The 21,685-nt window shown below is 44.4% G+C and overlaps 1 protein-coding gene across 8 annotated transcripts in view; it reads right to left on the bottom strand.

The window, feature by feature from the left end:
• Positions 1-21,685, bottom strand: part of adck1 (aarF domain containing kinase 1) — a 514,542-nt gene that overhangs the window by 467,759 nt on the left and 25,098 nt on the right. The gene's annotated exons all lie outside the window — the stretch shown is intronic.

Raw genomic sequence — 21,685 nt, 5'->3', positions numbered from 1 at the left:
TAGATTGCCTCCTTCACTAACTCCACAATCACTACTGGTTTCAAACCCTTCTCTGATCAGGGTTTTTTTGAACACTTTGGATATGAAGTAAGGGCTTGCATTCATATAGTGCCTTTCACATCCTCAGGACAGTCCAAAGCACTTCACAGCCAATTAAGTATTTTTGAAGTGCAGTCACTGTTGCTTTATGGCCAAAGTGCCACAAACAGCAAATAGATGAATGGCCAATTCTCGGTCGTGTTGAGCAAGAGGTAAATGTTGGGAAGTGCATGGGGAGAGAGTCTCTGCTGTTCTTCGAATAGTACCAAAGGAATTGATTACATCCAATTGAGAGGGCATGGGGTCTCAGAGTAATGTCTCATCCAAAAGACGGCACATCTGACAAATCCAACATATAGAGCACAAGGCAGTGCACTAGCTGTGCCAATTGAAACAACGCCAACGCCTCCGATTGCAGAACGTGTTTCATGATCATGTCTGAAGTGAAGAAAATTGACAAAACCTGCAATTACAGTGCTGGTGCTATTTCTATCCATCGCTATAGAAACATCAACTCAACTGGTTCTTAAAACGGAAATGTGAGAAAGCAACAGTGGAAAATGGCGGTAGCTTCGTTCTGGAGGCAGAGGGACACCAAATCTTTGTAACCCTAGAAGCCCAGGTGAAGAGCCAAGGTCCAATGTGCAGGAGCCAACAAAGGTTCAAAACAGGCTATTTAGCTGCAGGAGTTAATAAGTGGGTACTGGACAAACTTGAGTTTTAAAAGACTATCGAATACAGGCGAAGGGGAATGGTGAGAGAGTTGGTGCACGGTTTTGAAGCAGTGTAAAGCAATGAGCTGGAGTCAGAAATGGGGTGATGATCCTCAAGAGTAAATGGTAGGAATGCCCGCCAGTGGCAGAGTCTCAGCTGCCAGCTGCACATATGGGCAAGTCACGTGTAGGCTGCCCATAGTTGTTTCAGATGATTAAATGATTTGATAAGGTAGATGGAAGCTCTTCCCTCTGGACTGGTGGAGTCCAGAACAAGGGGACAAAAGTTTAAAATGGAGCTAGAACATTCAAGGGTGCTGTCAGGAAATACTTCTTCATGCAAAAGCTAGCAGAAATTTGGAACTTTCTTCCTCAAAAAGATATTGAGGCTGGGGGGTCAATTGAAAATATCAAAACAGAGATTGACACATGCTCTGTTCGGCATGGGTATTAAGGGTTACAAAACCAAAGCAGGTAGAGGGAGTTAAGATAAAGAACAGCCACCATCTAATTGACTGGCAGAACAGGCTCAAGGGGCAGAACGGCCTCCTCCTTATAGAATCCAAGAAACTTACAGCACGAAAGGAGGCCATCCAGCCCATCGTGTTCATGCCAGTCAACAAGTAGCCATCCAGCCTAACCCTACTTTCCAGCTTTTAATCCTTGAAGTGCCATAACCTACAAGCACTTTCAAATGTTGTGAGGATTTGTCTCTACCACCCTTTGAGGTTATGAGTTCCAAACCCCCACCACCCCCAGGGAGAAAAAGAAATTCTCTTTGGAACCCCTCTAAACCTCCTAACTCCTACCCAAAACCTATACGCACTGGTTATGGACCCTTCAACCAGGGGGAATGCGGCCTCCTACCCACTCTATCGAGATCTCTCATCATTTCAGCGCAGTGGGAAAGGAGGGAGTTGGGAAGGGATAGGAAAATTCAGAGGAGCAGTGAAAATGACACAGGAGCAATAAAAATGAAGAGATTATTTTATCAGCCGGGACTGGTACCACGCCCAGCCCCCACCAATCACAGGGCAGTTTAAAGCACACGATCTGAGGGTACAAAAACTGCATGCTTACCAATTAATAATCAGCACCACTGCAACCTTTAAATACATTGGAATGGGCTGCACATCGATAAAACTTCACTAGAGACATCTCAAAACAATTTGGAACCTAATTATATTCCAACTCCAACATTGTGTTGCATTAAATAATATTAATTCAGCCCAGAATGATGAAATAATTGTACACACGCACACAGCATTTGAACAATTTAGATAAGTGGTATTGAGATAAATGACTTCTGACCCAACTGATATCCAGTGGGTGTTTAACATGAGGCAGAATATCCTTTATGTAAGTTGCAAGGCCCATGTTTCAACCCTCAACTGGGTCAGGCGCTGCTCGCTGCTTTAACATGCGGAGTGGCGACACTGCACTGTTCCCATCAAAAGCATCAGGTCTGGATGGTACCAGGTTTAATATACAGGAGTGCTGCTGCTGCACAAAGAGAGGGAGCAGCAGCATACTAAAGGGAGGACGAGGCAACCATGGCTGACAAGGGAAGTCAGGGACAGCATAATAGCTAAAGAGAAAGCATACAATGCGGCGAAGAGCAGTGGGAAACCAGAGGATTGGGACCAACAGAGGACAACTAAAAAAAGAAATAAGGAGGAAAAAGATTAAATATGAGGGTAAACTAGCCAGTAATATAAAAGAAGATTGCAAGAGTTTTTTTTAGATATATAAAAGGTAAGAGAGAGGCAAAAGCGGACATTGGGCCGCTGGTAAATGACACTGGATGAGTAGTAGGGGGGAACAAAGAAATAGTGGAGGAACTGAATGGGTACTTTGTGTCAGTCTTCACAGTGGAAGACACGAGTGACATCCCCAAGTTCAAGAGAGTTGGGGGGCAGAGGTGAGTATGGTGGCCATTACCAAGGAGAAGGTGCTAGGAAAACCGAAAGGTCTCAAAGTGGATAAATCACCTGGACCAGATGGATTACACCCCAGAGCTCTGAAGGAGATAGCTGAAGAGATAGTGGAGGCGTCAGTGGTGATCTTTCAGGAATCACTGGAGTCAGGGAGGGTCCCAGAGGACTGAAAATTCGCTAATGTAACCCCCCTGTTTAAGAAGGGGGTGAGGCAAAAGACAGGAAATTACAGGCGGATTAGCCTGACCTTGGTTGTTGGTAAGATTTTAGAATCCATTATTAAGGATGAGATTTCAGAATACTTGGAAGTGCATGGTAAAATCAGGCAAAGTCAGCATGGTTTCATCAAGGGGAGCTCATGCCCGACAAATCTGTTAGAATTCTTTGAGGAGGTAATGAGTAGGTTAGACAAAGGACAGCCAATGGATGTTATCTACTTGGACTTCCAGAAGGCCTTTGACAAGGTGTTGCACAGGAGGCTGCTCAGTAAGATAAGAGCCCATGGTGTTAGAGGCAAGGTACTAGCATGGATAGAAGATTGGCTGTCTTGCAGGAGGCAGAGAGTGGGGATAAGGGGTTCCTTCTCAGGATGGTGGCCGGTGACTAGTGGAGTTCCACAGGGGTCAGTGTTGGGACCACAACTTTTCACTTTATACATTAATGATCTAGATGAAGGAACTGAGGGCATCCTGGCTAAGTTTGCAGATGATACAAATGATAGAGGGACAAGTAGTATTGAGGAGGCGGGGAGGCTGCAGAAGGATTTGGACAGGTTAGGAGAATGGGCAAAGAAGTGGCAGATGGAATACAACATAGGGAAGTGTGAGGTTATGCACTTTGGTAGGAAGAATAGAGGCATAGACTATTTTCTAAATGGGGAGAGAATTCAGAAATCTGGAGTGCAAAGGGACTTGGGAGTCCTAGTCCAGGATTCTCTTAAGGTTAACTAGCAGGTTGACACGGTAGTTAGGAAGGTAAATGCAATGTTGGCATTTATTTCGAGAGGACTAGAATATAAAAACAGGGATATGCTGCTGAGGCTTTGTAAGGCTCTGATCAGACCACAGTTAGAATATTGTGAGCAATTTTGAGCCCCGTATCTCAGGAAGGATGTGCTGGCTCTGGAGAGGGTCCAGAGGAGGTTCACAAGAATGATCCCAGGAATGAAAGGCTTAACATATGAGGAACGTTTGAGGACTCTGGGTCTATACTCGATGTAGCTTAGAAGGATGAGGGGGGATCTGATTGAAACTTACAGAATACTGAAAGGCCTGGATAGACGTGGGGAAGATGTTTCCATTAGTAGGAGTGACTAGGACCCGAGGGCACAGCCTCAGAGTAAAGGGAAGACCTTTTAGAACAGAGATGAGGAGAAACTTCTTTAGCCAGGGAGTGGTGAATCTATGGAATTCATTGCCACAGAAGGCTGTGGAGGCCAGGTCATTGAGTGTATTTAAGACCGAGATAGATAGGTTCTTGATTGGAAAGGGGATCAAAGGTTACGGGGAGAAGGCAGGAGAATGGGGTTGAAAAACTTATCAGCCATGATTGAATGGCAGAGCAGACTCGAGGGGCCGATTGGCCTAATTTCTGCTCCTATGTCTTATGGTCTTACTAACACAGCAAGTGGAGCTTGAATGCAGGTCCCAGACCACAAACAGCTAGATGCTGTCATTATTGTCATTAGTAACCTTCCGTATTGTGGGATGATGGCTTGCACCTTGGTGGTCAACTCTGTTAAGCATCAGCTAGTGGGGATTGTATTATTAGGATTAGGGTGTTCGGGGCTGTAAGGGTTAATGTGGGACTGAGAAAACAGTATCGCCCATATTATGATGAGAGAAACACATGGGAGTAGTAGAGTGTAGTAGTGCTTCTGGTCAGCACGAGGATAGCACTTAATCAGGACTGTATCCTGTATATATGTACATCGTTATATGTTATTAATAAACAATTATTGTTCAACTATATACACCTCTAGACCTCTTCACGCAACAACATACAACCTTACAACATGGTGGCAGCAGGTGAAGGACCCCAAAATCCCGTAGAATGAGGAAGTAAACCAAACTGCAGTCTGACCTGAGAGAAATGTGCCTAACTTGGAAATATAGAAACATAGAAACTAGGAGCAGGAGTAGGCCATTCAGCCCTTTAAGCCTGCTGCACCATTCATTATGATCATGGCTGATCATCCAACTCAATAGCCTGCTCCCGCTTTCTCCCCAAATCCTTTGATGCCTTTCACCCCAAGAGCTATATCTAATTCCTTCTTGAAAACATACAATGTTTTGGCCTCAACTACTTTGTGGTAGCGAATTCCACAGGCTCACCACTCTCTGGGTGAAGAAATTTCTCCTCATCTCAGTCCTAAATGGTCTACCCCATATCCTCAGACTGTGACCCGTGGTTCTAGACTCCCCCACTGTTGGGAACATCCTTCCTGTATCTATCCTGTCTGGTCCTGTTAGAATTTTATAGATTTCTCATTCTTCTGAACTCCAGCAGATAAAATCCTAACCGACTCAATCTCTCCTCATGTCAGTCCCGCTATCCCAGGAATCAGTCTGGTAAACTGCACACCCTCTATTGCAAGAGCATCCTTCCTCAGATAAAGAGACCAAAACTGCACACAATATTTCAGATATGGTCTCACCAAAGCCCTGTATAATTGCAGTAAGACATCCCTGCTCCTGTATCCAAATCATCTGGCTATGAAGGTCAACATACTATTTGCCTTCTTCACCACCTGCTGCACCTGCATGCTTAAAGTCAAATACACAGCTGGAGATCACCTAAGAAGCTCCATTACAGGCGTGGAGGCTGTAGGGCAGAAGAAAGATCTACTATGCAGCAGTTAAGGACTCCAGAAGAGCACACAGAGGTCTGTTGCGAGACCCAATTGAAAGCAGAGTCAAAGGGCCTAGCCAGATCGCAAAAGGGTGAGCAAACGCCACAAAAAAGAATGAAATAAGCTTTAAAATTCGGTGCAGTAATCAGGCAGCAAGGGCAGACCGATTGTTTTAACAAGTACAGCTATAAGAACGCTGCAGCCCAGATCCAGATTCAGTGCCATGACACATGGTGACCACACACGAATGAAAAAAAAAGGGAAGAGAAGTCAGAGCAAAAAATCGGCTTCAATTCGATTCTCCAAGCTTAGGAAAGCAACTAGCTGGCCAAAACAACTTGCTCAAAAGATTTTCTGCAGAATTGCTGAAATTTAAAACAGCTCTGTAACTGCAACAGGAGCCCATCAAAACCCGACAAGCGCACGCAGAATAAAAATGATTACTGTAGTGCCATATAAAAGAAAAATGAAAGCTGTTATCCCATGTGCTGAAACCAGCCATGGATGGTAAATCAACACTGCCAAACCATTAAAGGTAGATGGAAGGGCCAGACCAGGTGCAAAATTGGACATTATGGATAAGAAGATTTTTAAGATATATGATAGTATCAGTCTTGAGTAAGAAAAGGCAGCAGAACAAGTGAATACACTATTATATTCAGTAGGTCCAATAGTTAGTGACATAATTGCCAGACAAGGAATAAATGAATCTTCTTATGACTTCAAAAAGGTCATGTAGTCCTGTGACCACCTACTTTAACCTAAGCAGCAATAAAATTCTGAAGTAAGCAAAATTTAACAGGAGCGTCCAAAAGCCCAGGGAACCCACAGACTCTTTCATAAATGAGTTATACAGGTTGGCTGAAGGCTGTGGCTATGGTGGCCTTAAGTCGAAGCACACAAGATACTGAATAGTAGTGGGAGTGACTGATGATACTCTGTAGATCAGAATACATCCAAAAGAAGGTCTGACTTTGAGAAAAAACCATCCAAATCGTCAATCAAAAATCCACCAGCAAAACCAATCCATTTTGCGCGGTGAAGTTCAACCGTGGTACAGAGAAACACCAACAGTCCAGCTCACAAAGCAACTAAAGGGAAAGGCAACTCCAGGGCAAGAAAAGCAATACCCAAGCGAAACACAAGATTGCAGCAGACTATGCCAATGCTGTGGCAGCGAAAGACCTCACAGGCGCCAGCAGTGTCCAGCAATCACTGTGCAGTTCTTTCACTGCAACCACCTGGGACACTTTGGAAAGATGTGCAAAACCTTGAGACGTGCAGAGGATCCCAAAAGAGTCCACGAGATAGGTGAGCCGCACCAAGAAGTCATCCAACAATGCTTCTGGGGTAAAATAAAGAATCCCAGATTCACATTTTGGAATGCTGACATACCTGTAAACAGTCACCTCACAAATTTCAAATTGGACACAGGAGCCAGTGTGATGGTCCTGTCGGATGAGGAGCCATGGCTAGTGAGACAACATCTGAAGCCACCGACAACACTGTTACGTGGACCAAGAGGCGTCAAGCTCCAGGTCAAAGGTACGTTCCAAGCATCGCTCCAATATAAAAACAAATACCTTATATGTACTCCACAACCAAGAACATTTTCTCCTGAGCAGGAAAGCCTATGCCAACCTCAATCTCATCCAAAACGTGACGAGATTAACCAGCAAGGATCTGGTTCCGATTTTAAAAAGGATTTTCCAAAACTTTTCACTGGGACAGGGCGACTGAAGACTGCATACAGAGTACCACTGAAAAACAATGCCAAACCCATGTGCTTGTTTACACCACAAAAAATGTCACACCTGCTTATGAAGCAAGTCCAACAGCAACTTGAAAAGATGACCAAGATAGGGGCCATCTCTCCGTCACTCAATCAACAGAATTGGTTCCAGATCAGATACCAAATGTGTCCATTCACGTCTGTGTCGACCTGACATAATTCACCAAGGCAACAACAAGGGAAATCCACCCAATGTCCTCGGTTGATGACATTTGACCAATCTCTCCAAGAGCACAGTGTTCCGAAAACTTGATGCCAACAGTGGCTTCTGGCAAGTTCTACTAGACAAGAAATCTAAGTCGCTAACAACTTTACACCACATTTGACAGATGCTGCTTCAATCCTTTGCCCTTCGGCATTACCTCAGCATCCAAGATTTTTCAGCACACAATGTTGGCCATCTTATAAGGCCTCAAAGGAGTCATCCACTACATGGATGCTGTCCTTGTCCATGGTACGACTGTTGTGGAACATGACAGTAGACTCATGGCTGTCTTGAAATGCTTGCAGGAAGCAGGATTGAAGCTGAATGATACATGCGAGTCCTCCCAGGCCTCCATTCCATTCTTAGGTCATATTGGGAGCAGCAATGGATTCGTGGCAGACCCACACAAAACAAAGGCAATTTGCAAGTTTGCAATCTTGTCATTCATTCCAAACCTTCAAAGATTCCAGGTCATGGTGAAACAGTCAGTGAAATTTCTGCCCAACCTGGCGCAAGTCACAGAGCCTCTGTGACAGCTTCTCAATAAGGCCCAAGCATGGTGTTGGGATGCAGTCCAAGAGCAAGAATTCCATCAGATCAAAGGCATGCTGCCCTCACCAGATATCCTAGCTTACTACGAACCATCCCTACCAACTACTATCGCAGTGGATGCCTCATTAACAGGACTAAGGGCAATTCTGTTCCAATGGCAGCTGGCTGGACGCTGCCGACCAGTATATTACATATCTAGGCTTGCTGGCTGTCAGATACAGAGATGCGTAATGCAGTGATGTGGGCTTACGAGAAGCTCTCTGAATATATCGTTGGGCTGAAAGTGATCATCAAGACACATCACAAAGCATTGGTCTCACTATTGGATGAGAAAGAACTCGCCAGGATGTCCCCCCCCAGAATTCAGGGATTCCCCTTGTACACATCCAGGGGAAGCATCAAACAACTGCAGACACACTGTCCAGGGCCACAGTTGACCATCCTGTGACACATGATATCAAGCTCGAGTCGTAGTCCCAATTTGTGACAACACAACTGGTGAGCTCCAAAAAATTTCAGTAGGTAAGCCTGGAGCAGGTGCGAGATGAAGGCTGTGTCTGCATCCATCGGCACTGCTTACAAAGGTTGGCCACTGCAGCATACAGGAGGCAATGTTATCGAAGTTTACTTGAACAACAGAAACACTTCACTGTAATTGATGATCTGCTAGCGTGTGATGAGCAGTTGGTCATTCCCATCTCACTTCAGCCAATGATTCAACTAGTCCACCAAGGCCACTTGGGCATTACAATGCAGGGCAGGAGCCTAGCTTGCAGTATGGCAACGAGGAATATCAGGAACATTTGAAGAGATGATTTTAAGCTGCCAGGTGTGAGCACTGCACAAACCAGTCCAGAGGGAGCCCCTTATCCCCAGTTCCCCACCAGACCATGGGAACATTTGGGAATGGATCTATTCACATCCAATGGCAAGTCCTTCCCCCTCATTGTTGACTACTTATCTCGGTAGATCGAAGTGAAGCATTTACAGACAACGACCACAGAGTCCGTCATTAGGGCATTGAAAGGAATCTTTGCAATCCATGGCATCTCAGACCAGGTGATCCAACAATAGTCCACAATTTGCTCCTGAATAGTTCACTTGTTTGGCCAGGAATTACAGATTTCAATATCTTATCGTCTTCCCAATGTATCCACAATCTAACAGCGAGGTGGAAAGGGGTGTCTGCATTATTAAAACCCTCTAAAAATGACGACTTTCCAACGATGCTTTTTTAAAATTCTTTCATGGGATATGTGTATCATTGGCTAGGCCAGCATTTAATGCCCATCCCTAATTACCCTTGAGATGGTGGTGGTGAGCTGCCTTCTTGAACTGCTGCAGTCCATGTGGTGCAGGTACACCCACAGTGCTATTAGGAAGTTCCAGGGTTTTGACCCAGCGACAGTGAAAGAATGCCAATATATTTCCAAGTCAGAATAGTGTGTCGCTTGGAGGGGAACTTGAAGGTGGTGGTGTTCCCATGTATCTGCTGCCCTTGTCCTAGATGGTAGAGGTTGGTGGTTTTGAAGGTGCTGTCGAAGGAGCCTTGGTGAGTTCCTGCAGTGCATCTTGTAGATGGTACACACTGCAACCACTGTGCATCGGTGGTGGAGGGAATGGATGTTGAAGGTGGTGGATGGGGTGCCAATCAAGTGGGCTGCTTTGTCCTGGATGGAGCTTATGATATATCGCTCCACTCCACTGCAATGTGGATTAGCCCCATCAGAGCTTCTGATGAGCAGAAATCTTCACACTCGACTTCCCATGCTGCTGTGGAAATTAATCCCAGGGTTGGCAGTCAGGGACCATCAGAAGGTTCAGGACCGAGAACACTCCTACTGACACTGACAAGCTTCCACATACAACTGGAGGTACCATACCAGAAACCTGCCCAGGCCAAACAGAGGTGACAAAGTTTGAATCAGGGATCTTGATGGAGAAGGGGTCATTGTCCTCAGGGATGAAGATTAATGACTGTCTTACTTGATACATACCCCAGAAAGCACAATCAGACAGAACAGGAGAAGTTTTCCCCACATGCCTTGTGGTGAACCTCCTATTCCATATATGAGCGAACCAGATGTAGAAACCCAAATATCTGAATCATCAAGCACCAAGACCTCAACTCCAGACAACAAAGTCAGCCCAAATCGTTGAGACAACGACTCCCCCAAACTTGAAAAAAACGAGATCTGGAAGAGACGTAAAGCCTCCAGTCCATCTGAATCTGCGAAGTCAGAGGCTTGTTGGGGGGCAGGGGTCGGGGGGGGGGGGGGGGGTGGTAGAAGCGGTAGCATGTAAATACTATTGTAAATACATTTGGTGGGGGTCTACTATTAGGGTGTTTGAGACTGTAAGGGTCAATGTGAGACTGGGGAAACAGTACTCCCACATTATGATGTAGAGAGTCACATGGGAGTAATACAGTATAGTGGTGAGTCTGTTAGAAGTCAGCATGATGATAGCACCTAATCAGGACAAAATCCTGGATATACGTACCTAGATATGTGTTATTAATAAAGTTATTGTTCAACCATACAAGCCCCTAGACCTCTTCATGAGGCAACCTTACAACAGGGCTCAGGAGTCCCACTTTGGCATGGCAGTCTCTGCCCCATTTGCTGCAGTTAAGACAGTGGGCTGAGAAGGTGCAGGATTTGCTGGTCTCTGTTTCCTCTGGGCCCTTTTCTCAGTCGGTTGAACTTTCCGTATCTGCTCGCCTTTTCCAATGCCCCTGCAGTCAGCCTCCAGAGGTCAGCAGCTGTCTCCCAGTTCTCTATGTCCATGTCCACCATGTTCACATCTTGCTTGTAGATATCTTTGATACTGTTGTTATTTATAACTAATGGGACCAATAGTCTAAGGGTCCTGTAAGACAATGAGAGCATTGTGGGGCCCTCCAGACCTCTTGAGCATCGGCTCCCTCCACCCCATTCACTAAAACACAAATGTGTTTGAACACACACATGCAAATATGTTCCTATGTTCGTGGGAGTAAAATGAAGAAGTAGAATATTTACACCTTGCATTTAAAGGAAAGCAAATCATATCACTATGAACTACATTTGAATGTTACAGTCACGTACAGACAGATATAAAATAACTATGTTTGCTTTAAGAAGGATGGTTAACAATGCAATGATAAACTCATAGGTCAAATGTAAATGTATCTGATACAAATTGTATTTTTAATAACACCAAGCATGCAGCTAAGTATGAAAAGACAAACACAGATAACATGAAAATCTGTGCCTTACTTTTGTGAACAAGAGAAAACCAATTTCCAACCAACTCTGCATTGCCCTCTTCTGACATTATTTATAAATGCTAGAATATTTTGATCCAGCGGTTAGTCGAAATCTTTCTCTATTATGGTGAATTTTACACAGAGATTTATGATGGATGGGTCCATACTTGGCTGGGCCTGTGGGCAGATATTAATCCACTCTCTTATCACACCCCATCACCACCCACCGCCCCCAACCCCACCCTCCCCCCCCCCTACTCCCCCCCTTACTAAAACATCCATAGTGCACAGTTCCACTCTCCATAATAGTAAAAAGGATACACAGGCATTGGTGCAGTGTTGATATCAGAACTGAGAGATTATATCTATCAGGAAGGATTGAACAGGTTGTGGCATTTTTCCCTGAAAAAGAAAAGGCTGACGGGTGATCTAATCACTTTTTTTTAAAGATAATGAAAGGATTCAACAGGCTGAACATGGAGATCAAAATGAGAAGCTATTAAGTACAAGATAATCACTAATAACTCCAATAGGGAATTCAGGAAAAACTTCTCTACCCAGAGTGTGGTAAGGATGTGGAATGCGCTACTACATGGGCTAGTTGAGGTTTCCATTCAAGGGGAAATTAGATAAGCACATGAGGCCGCAGAAATCTATTTAGTGATAACCCCTCCTGTTAAGGAAGATTCTTTCTTGCAGATAGCTGGGTGAAAGGGAGATATTGGCTGTGGGTTTGCAGATGGCTTATAGCCCTATCTGACCCTTACAGGCTCTTCCACAGTGAGGACATCAATTGTCAGTAAAAGGTGGATTGTTGGCTCGAGCAGCTGCCTTCTCTTTCAGTCCCTCTTGCCATTCTCTTTCAATGGCTGCCCTTGTTGATAGGAAGGTCTTGAGGCCATTTTTGATGATAATCACTATTTTGGTTGCAATTGGGCTCTGCTTCCCTTGTGTTGATGGTAATAGAGCAGACCTTCATGGAGGCTTTGAGATTGTCTCTGAAACATTTCCTTTGGCCCCCATGTGAACAAGCTCCCTGGCACCTGTTTGGGAAGTCTTAAGTCAGGCATTCTGACGACATGTTCACCCCTCCACCTCAGCTGATGTGAGATTATCTATATTTGGCACGTCTGTGTCTCGGTGGAAGGAATAGAAGGATACGGTGATAGGGTGAGATGAAGGGAAATGGCTAAGCAGCATCATGGACCTGCTGGGCCAAATGGCCTATTTCTGTGATGTAGACTTGATATGACACTGCAGTTTGTTCATGTACGTTCTTCACAGTACTTGGAATTTCACATGATAGCTTTGCGGAAGGAAATTCTTCAGCCCATTTGATCTTATCCTGTCAGAAGATCATATTTTTCATCTTCCCATTGAAGTATCTGACAATGACTGAGAGGGTTCCAGTGTTCTAATCTCAAACAACCTTTGTTACCAACTATTGATCAACCTCTGGTTAAGTAAACATCCGCCCTACCTGTCCCCTTCACAAACTTAAATCTTTTTGCCCTCTCTTTTGGTATCAAATTGTTGCTCCTGACTTAGTTCCTACTCATAGGACAGGAGATACAAAATGGCCTAAGGAACCAAACTGATAATCTAGCTTGGCAAACCATGAACTAGCAAGTCTAACGTAAAATCTGTGATCTAAGTCCAACACTCTTGGTTTGTTAGGGCTTTTCCTTGACATGAAAGGATTGTTGCTGTATCTTACACAGACATCAAAAAGGAGAATGATGACATAAGGGAAACACCTAGTCTTGGAGCTTCTTATAGGCATCCACACTCAGGTTACTAAGAAAGTTAGGCAAGAAATTAGAAATAGTCCTTGGGCTGAGACATGCAAGTTTCCAAACACCTCAGTAGTCAGAAAGATTTCCAGACGTTTTTTCCCTAATTGATCTTGGGTTTTTCTGTTTTCTTTTCATCTCCCAAGGCTGCTGGGGGTAGCGAGTGTCCAATCATGACACTTCATGCCTCACGGCCATGTCAGGCAGGCTTGATGGAATCAATGGTCTGTTCATGCCCATCATTTTTATACGTTCGTATGGAAACCAAAATTCCAGAAGGAACAAGGAATGCTCTGCTTCAGAGTTTCAGATAGTAATATATTATTTTTAGAAGATTTACAGGAGCTGTGTACTCCATGGACACAAATCTATGGTCTGTATGATCTGAAATCAATTCCAGTCTTTCAGATGAGATGATAAACTGACGCTCCCTGACGGAACTTTTTGAAGATAAGGGAATTTCTCCGGATGTCCTGGCCAATATCCCTCATCCAACATCACTAATAAGATTGCTGCTTATTCATTTCATGGCTGTTTGTGGGAGCTTGCTGTGTGCAAATTGGCTGCCGCCAACCTAACCTCTATAAAGTGCGCACCACCCAGAAGTTCACCTACTGGATGCGCACAAGTCGGTTCCTTTAAGCTACCGTGTGTGCCTGGCTGCACCAAAAAATTTAAAGGACCCATGCATTTAAATGAACTGGCCATGTACTACAAAAAAAAAGGTACACTGGTTGCTTCATTTCCTACACTGCAGCAATGAGTACACTTCAAAAGCACCTCTGTGGTTGTGAAACATTTCAGGGCAACCTGAGGTCATGAAAGGCACTGCAACAAGTGCAGTCTCCTGGCTAGCATTTATCATTCAACCTACACCATCAACAACAGATTATTTGATGATTTATTCCATTGTCGTTTGTGGGAGCTTGCTGTGTGCAAAATTGGCTGTCAGGTTTCCTACATCAAAACACTAGTTCTAAAGTACTTTATTGACTGTAAAATGCTTCGAGGTCCCCAAGGACGTGAACAGCGCCAGAGAAATGCAAGTTCTTTCTTTCAGTCTCTTCTTTCTGCTCTCTCATTCAAAGAAATGTTCCTCACACTTGAGTCTACGCAGTCAGCAGGTTATTCAATAGCAGTGGACATCACAACCCAAAAACAAATCCAACCTTCATCTGACATCCATAAATGGATGCACAGTACGGTAAGCTTGATGGGGAATGGCAGGGGAGGGGCGATCAGGGGTTGGAACCCTGATTTGTAGCCCAATTCCTACAGCTACCCTGACTTCTGACCACCTTCTCAGCAGAGATTAGGATGAAATCCATGGACCTTCCTAGTCTAGGTGTCTCAGCATCACACTAAGTGCCACTCAAAAGGCTGCTGGTGATGTTGAGAGGGAGGGAACTCAAGTGAGGGAATAGTGAAGACTTGCTACGAACAATCGAACATACGAATACTGAGCAGGAGTAGACTACTTGGCCCTATGACCCTGGTTCGCCACTCAATTAGATCATGGCTGATCTAATTTTAATATCAACTCCAAAGACCTGCCTACCTCGAATAAACTTTCACCCCTCTTGCTTATCAAGGATCTATTTACCTCTGCCTTAAAAATATTCAAAGATTCTGCCTCACTGTCTTTTGAGGAAGAGAATTGAAGTTTGAGAAATGGAATTTAAGATTAGAGGGATCAGTTCAGGTAGAGGCAAACAAACACCACCTGGAAGTACAAGGGAAGCAGCTACATGGTATCATCACTGTTGGACTGCTTTTTGGTTCTAATTCATCTTGTTGCCTGTAACATCAGAGTACACATACATGCAAATTTAACAATACAGCATCAGGGCTTTACCGAAACCATCAAACTTCACACAATCCAGCATGCGTGCTCAAGTATGTTATACTTCATAATTCCAGCTGAGCGCAGGATACAGAGTGCCATTCCCACTTCTTATACTAGTTCTATTTTTGATCTCCAGTTTCAATGCATACCATCATTAATTCATAGTGAAACAAAGGTACATGCAACTGACAGCAGAATGACAAAATGGAGCCAGCAAAAACGTACGTGGCCCTTCTCAATCCCTTCTAATCACCCTGTTACCATATGCCCCTCTTAAGCTCTTCCCATCGTTTTATTACGATCATTATGCCCTCACCAGCTCTTCCCATTCCCCATAAGCACAAGTGACCTAAGATATTCTAACATATTCCAGACCATCAGAGACACTTTTACTTTTTTTCACATATTCGTTTATGGGACGAGGACGTTGCTGGCCAGGTCAGCATTTATTACCCATCCCTAATTGCCCTTGAGAAGGTGGTGGTGAGCCGCATTCTAGGTACACCCACAGTGCTGTTAGGGAGGGAATTCCAGGCTTTTGAACCAGCGACACTGAAGGAACGGTGATATATTTCCAAGTCAGGATGATGTGTGGCTTGGAGGGGAACTTCCAGGTGGTGGTGTTCACATGCATCTGTTGCTCTTGCCCTTTTAGGTGGTGGAGGTCACAACTCTTGAAAGTTCTGTCGAAGGAGCTTCGGTGAGTTGCTGCAGTGCATCTTTAGATGTTAATTTCACACATTCCATCACCTTCTTTGAGTAGATATCCTTGCCATTTACACAATGTATGTCATACTCAGCAAAAGGTTGTTTTAATTCATTGCATGCTGGCCCCAGAGACAGCCCAGGACACACATACTAGGGTAATGTGATCTCTCATTCCCACAACCTTCACCTTAACTCACACACCATTCTGACTTGGAAATTTATCACCATCCTTCATCATTGCTAGGCCAAAATGCTAAGACTCCGGACCGGAAAGCACTGTGAGAGTATGTGCACCACACAGACACCAGCAGTTCCAGAAGGCAGCTCAGCACCATCTTCTCAAGGGGCAACCACTTTCTTTTCAAGGGGCAACTAGCGATGGGCAATAAATGCCAAAATCCACCAATGATGTAGCAAAGACAATCGGAAACGCACAATAAACTGTAATTGGAGGAGTGACACACCAGGTCTCAAAAATAATTTTATTTTTTAAAACTCTTGGAACAGGACAGTTCCTGTGCTGTAGGGACCATGGATGGGCCAGCCATGGAATGCTACTGGCCAGGGTTCATCATGGAAGTGCAGGACTTGCAGATGAAATAAAGAAAGGGGGGTATTCCTGTAGCCCTTTATCACAACCTCAACCAATGAACTACTTCAGCAGGGTGTGGAATGTGGCACCTGAGTTGCACACAACAATGATAATGGGCAGATAATCTGTTGTTGTGATGCTGATCGAGGAATAAATATTGCCCAGGACACTGGGGATCTCCAACCTTCTCCTCTTCAAAACAGTGCCCTGCGATCATTCACTTTAACCTCAAACAAAATTTAACACTGAGCCACATACAGAGATATTAAGACAGATGGATAAATGGCTTTGTCAAAGAGATCGGTTTTAAAGAGCTGCTTAAAGGGAGGAGAAGTAATGGAGGAGAGGTTTAGGGAGAGAATTCTAGAGCTTAGGGCCCAGGCAGCTGAAGACACGGCCGCCAATAGTGGAGTGATTAAAATTGGGATGCTTATGAGGCTGGAATTGGAGGAGTGCAGAGATTGCAGGATGGCAGGATTGTAGGGCTGGAAGAGGTTACAGAGCTGGGGAGGCATTTGAACACAGGGCTAGGCACTTTAAAAGTGAAATATTATTTCATAGCAAAATACTGCGAATGATGGAAATGTGAAATTAAAAAAAAAAATGCTGGATACACCCAGCAGGTCAGACAGCATCTGTGGACAGAGAGAGAAAAAATACAGAATTAACCTTTGACGTCAATGACCTCTCTTCAGGCATGATGTTCTTGTAAAACAGTTTTGATGAAAGGGCATCAACCTGAAATGTTAATTCTGTTTCTCTCTCTCTCCACAGAAACTGCCTGACCTGCTGTCCAGCTCCAGCAAGGAATTTAGAAACTCTGATGAGAGGATGTCGCAGCAAAACAAAAAAATAAAACCCTGACAAAGTTGGTTCTGAACCACAGAGATAAGCAGCCAGCGTCTGAAGGAAAATGACAGCATCAATTCCCCAGCAAGAGGGCAAAGCAGCAAGATTCATTTTTTTTATAAATCAGGAAGGTGACAAAATGTAATTTGACGAGTAGAGAGAGAGAGAGAGAGAGCACAGTACGCGGAGAGAAAAACGTTGAAAACAAACTTTCTAAGCAGTGACAGGCCTCCTGTTTATATTAATTACCGAATTGAGTTGAGCGAATAGCAAGTGCTACACCTCCAATAACAGACTGTAATAATGGAATGCAGCAGTTCAAGAAGGCTGCACATCACCACCTTCTCAAGGGCAATTAGGGATGGGCAATAAATGCTGGCCCAGCCAGTGATGCCCACATCCTGTAAAAGAATTTTTTAAAAACTGCAAAATGCTAATATAAAAGTCTTGCTGAAGAAGTCTTGCTGCAATTGTGTAGAGCCTTGGTGAGACCACACCTAGAGTATTGCGTATGGTCTTGGTCTCTTTACCTTAGGAAAGATATGTTTGCCATAGAAATGGCACAACAAAGATTCACCAGACTGATCCCCGGGGTAGCTGGATTGTCCCTCAAGGAGAGATTGAGGAAACGGGCCTGTATTCTTTCGAGTTTAGAACAGTGAGACATGGTCTCATTGAGACATGCAAAATTCTTACAGGGTTCAATAGGAAGGAGGTTTCCCTTCATTGGGGTCTCAAACCAGAGATGACTGTCTCAGAATAAGGAGTAGGCCATTTAGGACTGAGATGAGAAGGAATTTCTTCACTCAGAGGGTGGTGAATCTTTGAAATTCTCTACCCCGGGGGCTGTGGAATCTCAGTCATTGAGTATGTTCAAGACAGAGATGGATAGATTTCTAGATATTAATGACATCAAGGGAAAGGGAATTAGTGGGAAAATGACGCTGAGGTAGAGGATCAGCCATGATCTAGTTGAATGGCATAGCAGGCGCAAGGGGCCAAATGGCCTACTCCTGCTCCTATTTCCCATGTTCCTAAAACAAGGCACTTAGCATCGCAGGTATTCCCAAAAGCCTCTGGCCTTGTGGACTCTGCTTCAATTCTTCGCTGCCATTAAATTAACCCCATTTGAGGACAGCATGTATGTAAACAAACAAGGTTGGCTTGGCGAGTTCTGTCCCCATCTATATATAAAGTTCTGACAGTCTGGGGTCAGTTAGTTCAGATATCTAGTGTATGGTGCAGAAGAATGCCAACAGGGCTGGTTCAATCCCCATATCAGCTTGAGGCACCTCTTGGGGCCTGGCTCCTCACCGTGTCCCATGATGGTATCATGGTATAAACCATGACCGGCAACCCTCAGACAATGAGGAAGCAGCGTGAAGAGAGAGATTTCCATACAAATTATGCTCAACTGAGGCTGTGGAATTGAACACTCCGCTGCTTTTAATGTCCTGTGTCAGTGCTGACTGTACAAGTTAACACTCTTCCATGCCATCCCAGCTCAGTTCAATCTAGAGAATTTACCATTAAAGCTGTCTCTTCACTAACCCCAAGCCGACGGCATGATTGCCATGTTTCAGAAGCTGTGTCAATCACTGCCAGCCATTCTGACTGTATCATCGCATGGGTAGTTCTCAAGGGCAGCAGTGTACAGGCAATCTCATCAAAAGGCAAACATGAAATCATGGTCTACACTGGCACTGGTGAGAATCAGCTCTCCAATTTGAAAGGAAGCATTTCTTTTTTGTTTTGTGAAGTGTTAAAATGGTGTGGTTTCCTACCATGATAGAAAGACATTGGTTAACAGTGTGCTGCTCACGTCTCACCCCTCTCAATCATTACGTCCTTACACTGCCTGTCAGGGGATTCGAACCAACATCCGGAACCGAGTATAGGTCACACCATCCTGATTTCCTCTGTGCCCTCTGCGGCCAGGAACACAGTGACTGACAGCAGGGCAGGATATACAAAGCACCTAGCCACGAAGAAGACCTTGGAAGGGGTGCACTGATTTTGCAGCAAGTCTGGCAATCAAGTCATAGAAATCATACAGCACAGGAGGCCATTCAGCCCATTGTACCTGTGCCAGTTCTTTGGTGGAGCTATCCAATTAATCCCAGCCTTCTGCCCTTTCTGCATAGGCCTGCAGGTTTGTCCCCCTTTCAAAGTATTTATCCAAATCGCTTAATATTACTATTGAAATCTGGTGATGTATAGATCTCCACCTTCAGATTTCCAGCTTCTGCAGTATTTGGCTTTTGTACTGGTGAGAACATCCTTCTCTTCTTCGTATAGTGTTGAGGGGTCGTTGACCTCCAGCTGAGGGGGAAGGAAGGGACTTTGGTATAATTTGCAAGGTAATACCACAGGAAGTGCAGTGATCTCTCTCCCTCCCTCCATATTGCATTGGAGTGTCAGCCTTGATTTTTGCACTAGACTGGGACTTGAACCCAGAATTCAGAGGCGATTATTCGAGATAAGGTTAGTCAGCATTTGGAAATGCAAGACTTAATCAAGGACTGTGGACATAGACTTTTTAAAGACAAAAATAAAACCAGTAAATGCTGGAATTACTCAGCATGTCAGGCTGAGTTAACGTTTCAGGTCATCGCCTTTCGCCGGAACTGGGAAAAGTTAGGGATGTCTATACAGAGACAGGAAAAGGGGGGAAAGGAACAAAAAGGTGGTGGTGTGGAAGGCAAGAGATACTAAATGACAAAGGGATAATGGCGCAAGGGAAGAGGAGATCGTAATGGTACAAGTAAAGAAACAAAGATGAGCCTAGAGGAGGTGTAAATGGACATAGCATGATCATGTCAAACAGCTACTGTCCAAAAGAATGGGGGCAGAGGTTGTGATCTGAAATTGTTGAACTCAGTGCTGAGTCTGGAAGGCTGTAAAGTGCACAATCAAGAGATGAGGTGCTGTTCCTCAAGCTTATGTTGAGCTTCATTGGAACGGTGTAGGAAGTCAAGGGCAGAGAGATTAATGAAATGGGATGGAAAATTAAAATGGCAAGAAGTTCAAGGTCACACTTGTGGACTGAACAGAGGTGTTCTGCCAAGCAATCACTCAATCTGTATTTGGTCTTGTAGATAGCACACACTGCAGCCACAGGGCACCAGCGATGGAGGAAGTGAGTGTGTATAATAGTGGATGGGTTGCTCATCAAGACGGCTGCTTTAACTTGGATGGTGTCAAGCTTCGAGTGTGCTGTTGGAGCTGCACTCATCCGGGCAGGTGGGGAGTATTCCATCACACTCCCTGACTTGTGGCCTGTAGATGGTGGACAGGCTTCAAGGAGTCAAGAGGCAAGTTACTCACCGCAGAATTCCCAGCCTCTGCAGCTGAAACAGACGATCGTCCTTTCAACACTGGTCACAGTGCAACAGCCAGCAGCATCAAAATGCACCAAATCCTAACAAGACTGTGTTCAAAAAAAAGAAAACCTCAGCTTCTCTCACAGTGGAGAAGGAAAAAGGTTAATGTCTAAACCTGGACAGGCTGTGGGTAGTGTAGCAGCAATCTGTGGGTCTGTTGTATAGTTTAACCTGGTTAACCTCTAGCAGTTTCCCTGCCCTTACTCAGAAAATATTAAAGTTTGGTTCTAATTAACCAGAACTTACACAAAGGCTAAGGGAGGGTGTAAAGCAACGTCACCAACCCCTTCACACCAACACAAACTCTTCAGCTGGTGGGGCAGGGGTGAAGGTGAGAGAGAGATTTCTCAGCAGCTTAATTTGGAGATTTTGATATCTGCTGATGGGTTTCTGCATGCATCAACCACCCAGTTCATCAAACAGAAAGAATTTTAGTTAAGGCAACAACAACAGCTTGTACTTAAATAGAACTTTTAAGCTGGTAAAGATGTCCCAAAGTGCTTCACAGGAGCATTATCAAACAAATTTGACATCGAGCCATAGAAAATGTTAGGACAGGTAACCAAGAGCTTGGTCAACGAGGTAGGTTTTGTGGAGCAATGAAAAGGGGGAGAGAGCTAAAGCGGTGGAGAGGTTTAGGGAGGGAATTCCAGAGGTTAGGGCCTAGGTAACTTAAGGCCACTTGAATTGGTAAAGAGCAGGGATCTCAGAGGACTATAAGGCTGGAGGAGGTTACAGAGATATGGAGGACCAAGGCCATGACAGGGGGTGGGGGCGGGGTTGAACAACATAATGAAATTTTCTAATTGAGGTGTTGCTAGATCGGGAGCTAATTTAGGTCTGTGAGTTCTGCAATGAGTCTCGATTTTCCATTTGTTTTCACATACAGCTGGTTACCAGTAGGACAGTGGGAAGAAATGACGACATAACCATTAGCTACATCTCATCTAACACAACAGAGTCCACAATTCCAAGGCTGGAATCTAAGTTTGCGTTTCTAACACTGTCTGAATCACCTTAGTGATTAGATTATAGCTGAGCAATTGCTCCCTGCACCCTATTACTCTTCAAAAGGCATTAACATATGCTTTTTTTTTTAAATACTTACCTTTCTGAGCCACACACACAACATACCACAAAGCCACAACTGCCAATTGACCCAAAAAAAAATCAAT

Source organism: Carcharodon carcharias, chromosome 20 (assembly GCF_017639515.1).
Source record: "Carcharodon carcharias isolate sCarCar2 chromosome 20, sCarCar2.pri, whole genome shotgun sequence".
NCBI classification, from domain to species: Eukaryota; Metazoa; Chordata; class Chondrichthyes; order Lamniformes; family Lamnidae; genus Carcharodon; species Carcharodon carcharias.
The sequence above is the reverse complement of the archived record's forward strand: the minus strand, read 5'-3'. Positions and strand labels throughout refer to the sequence as shown.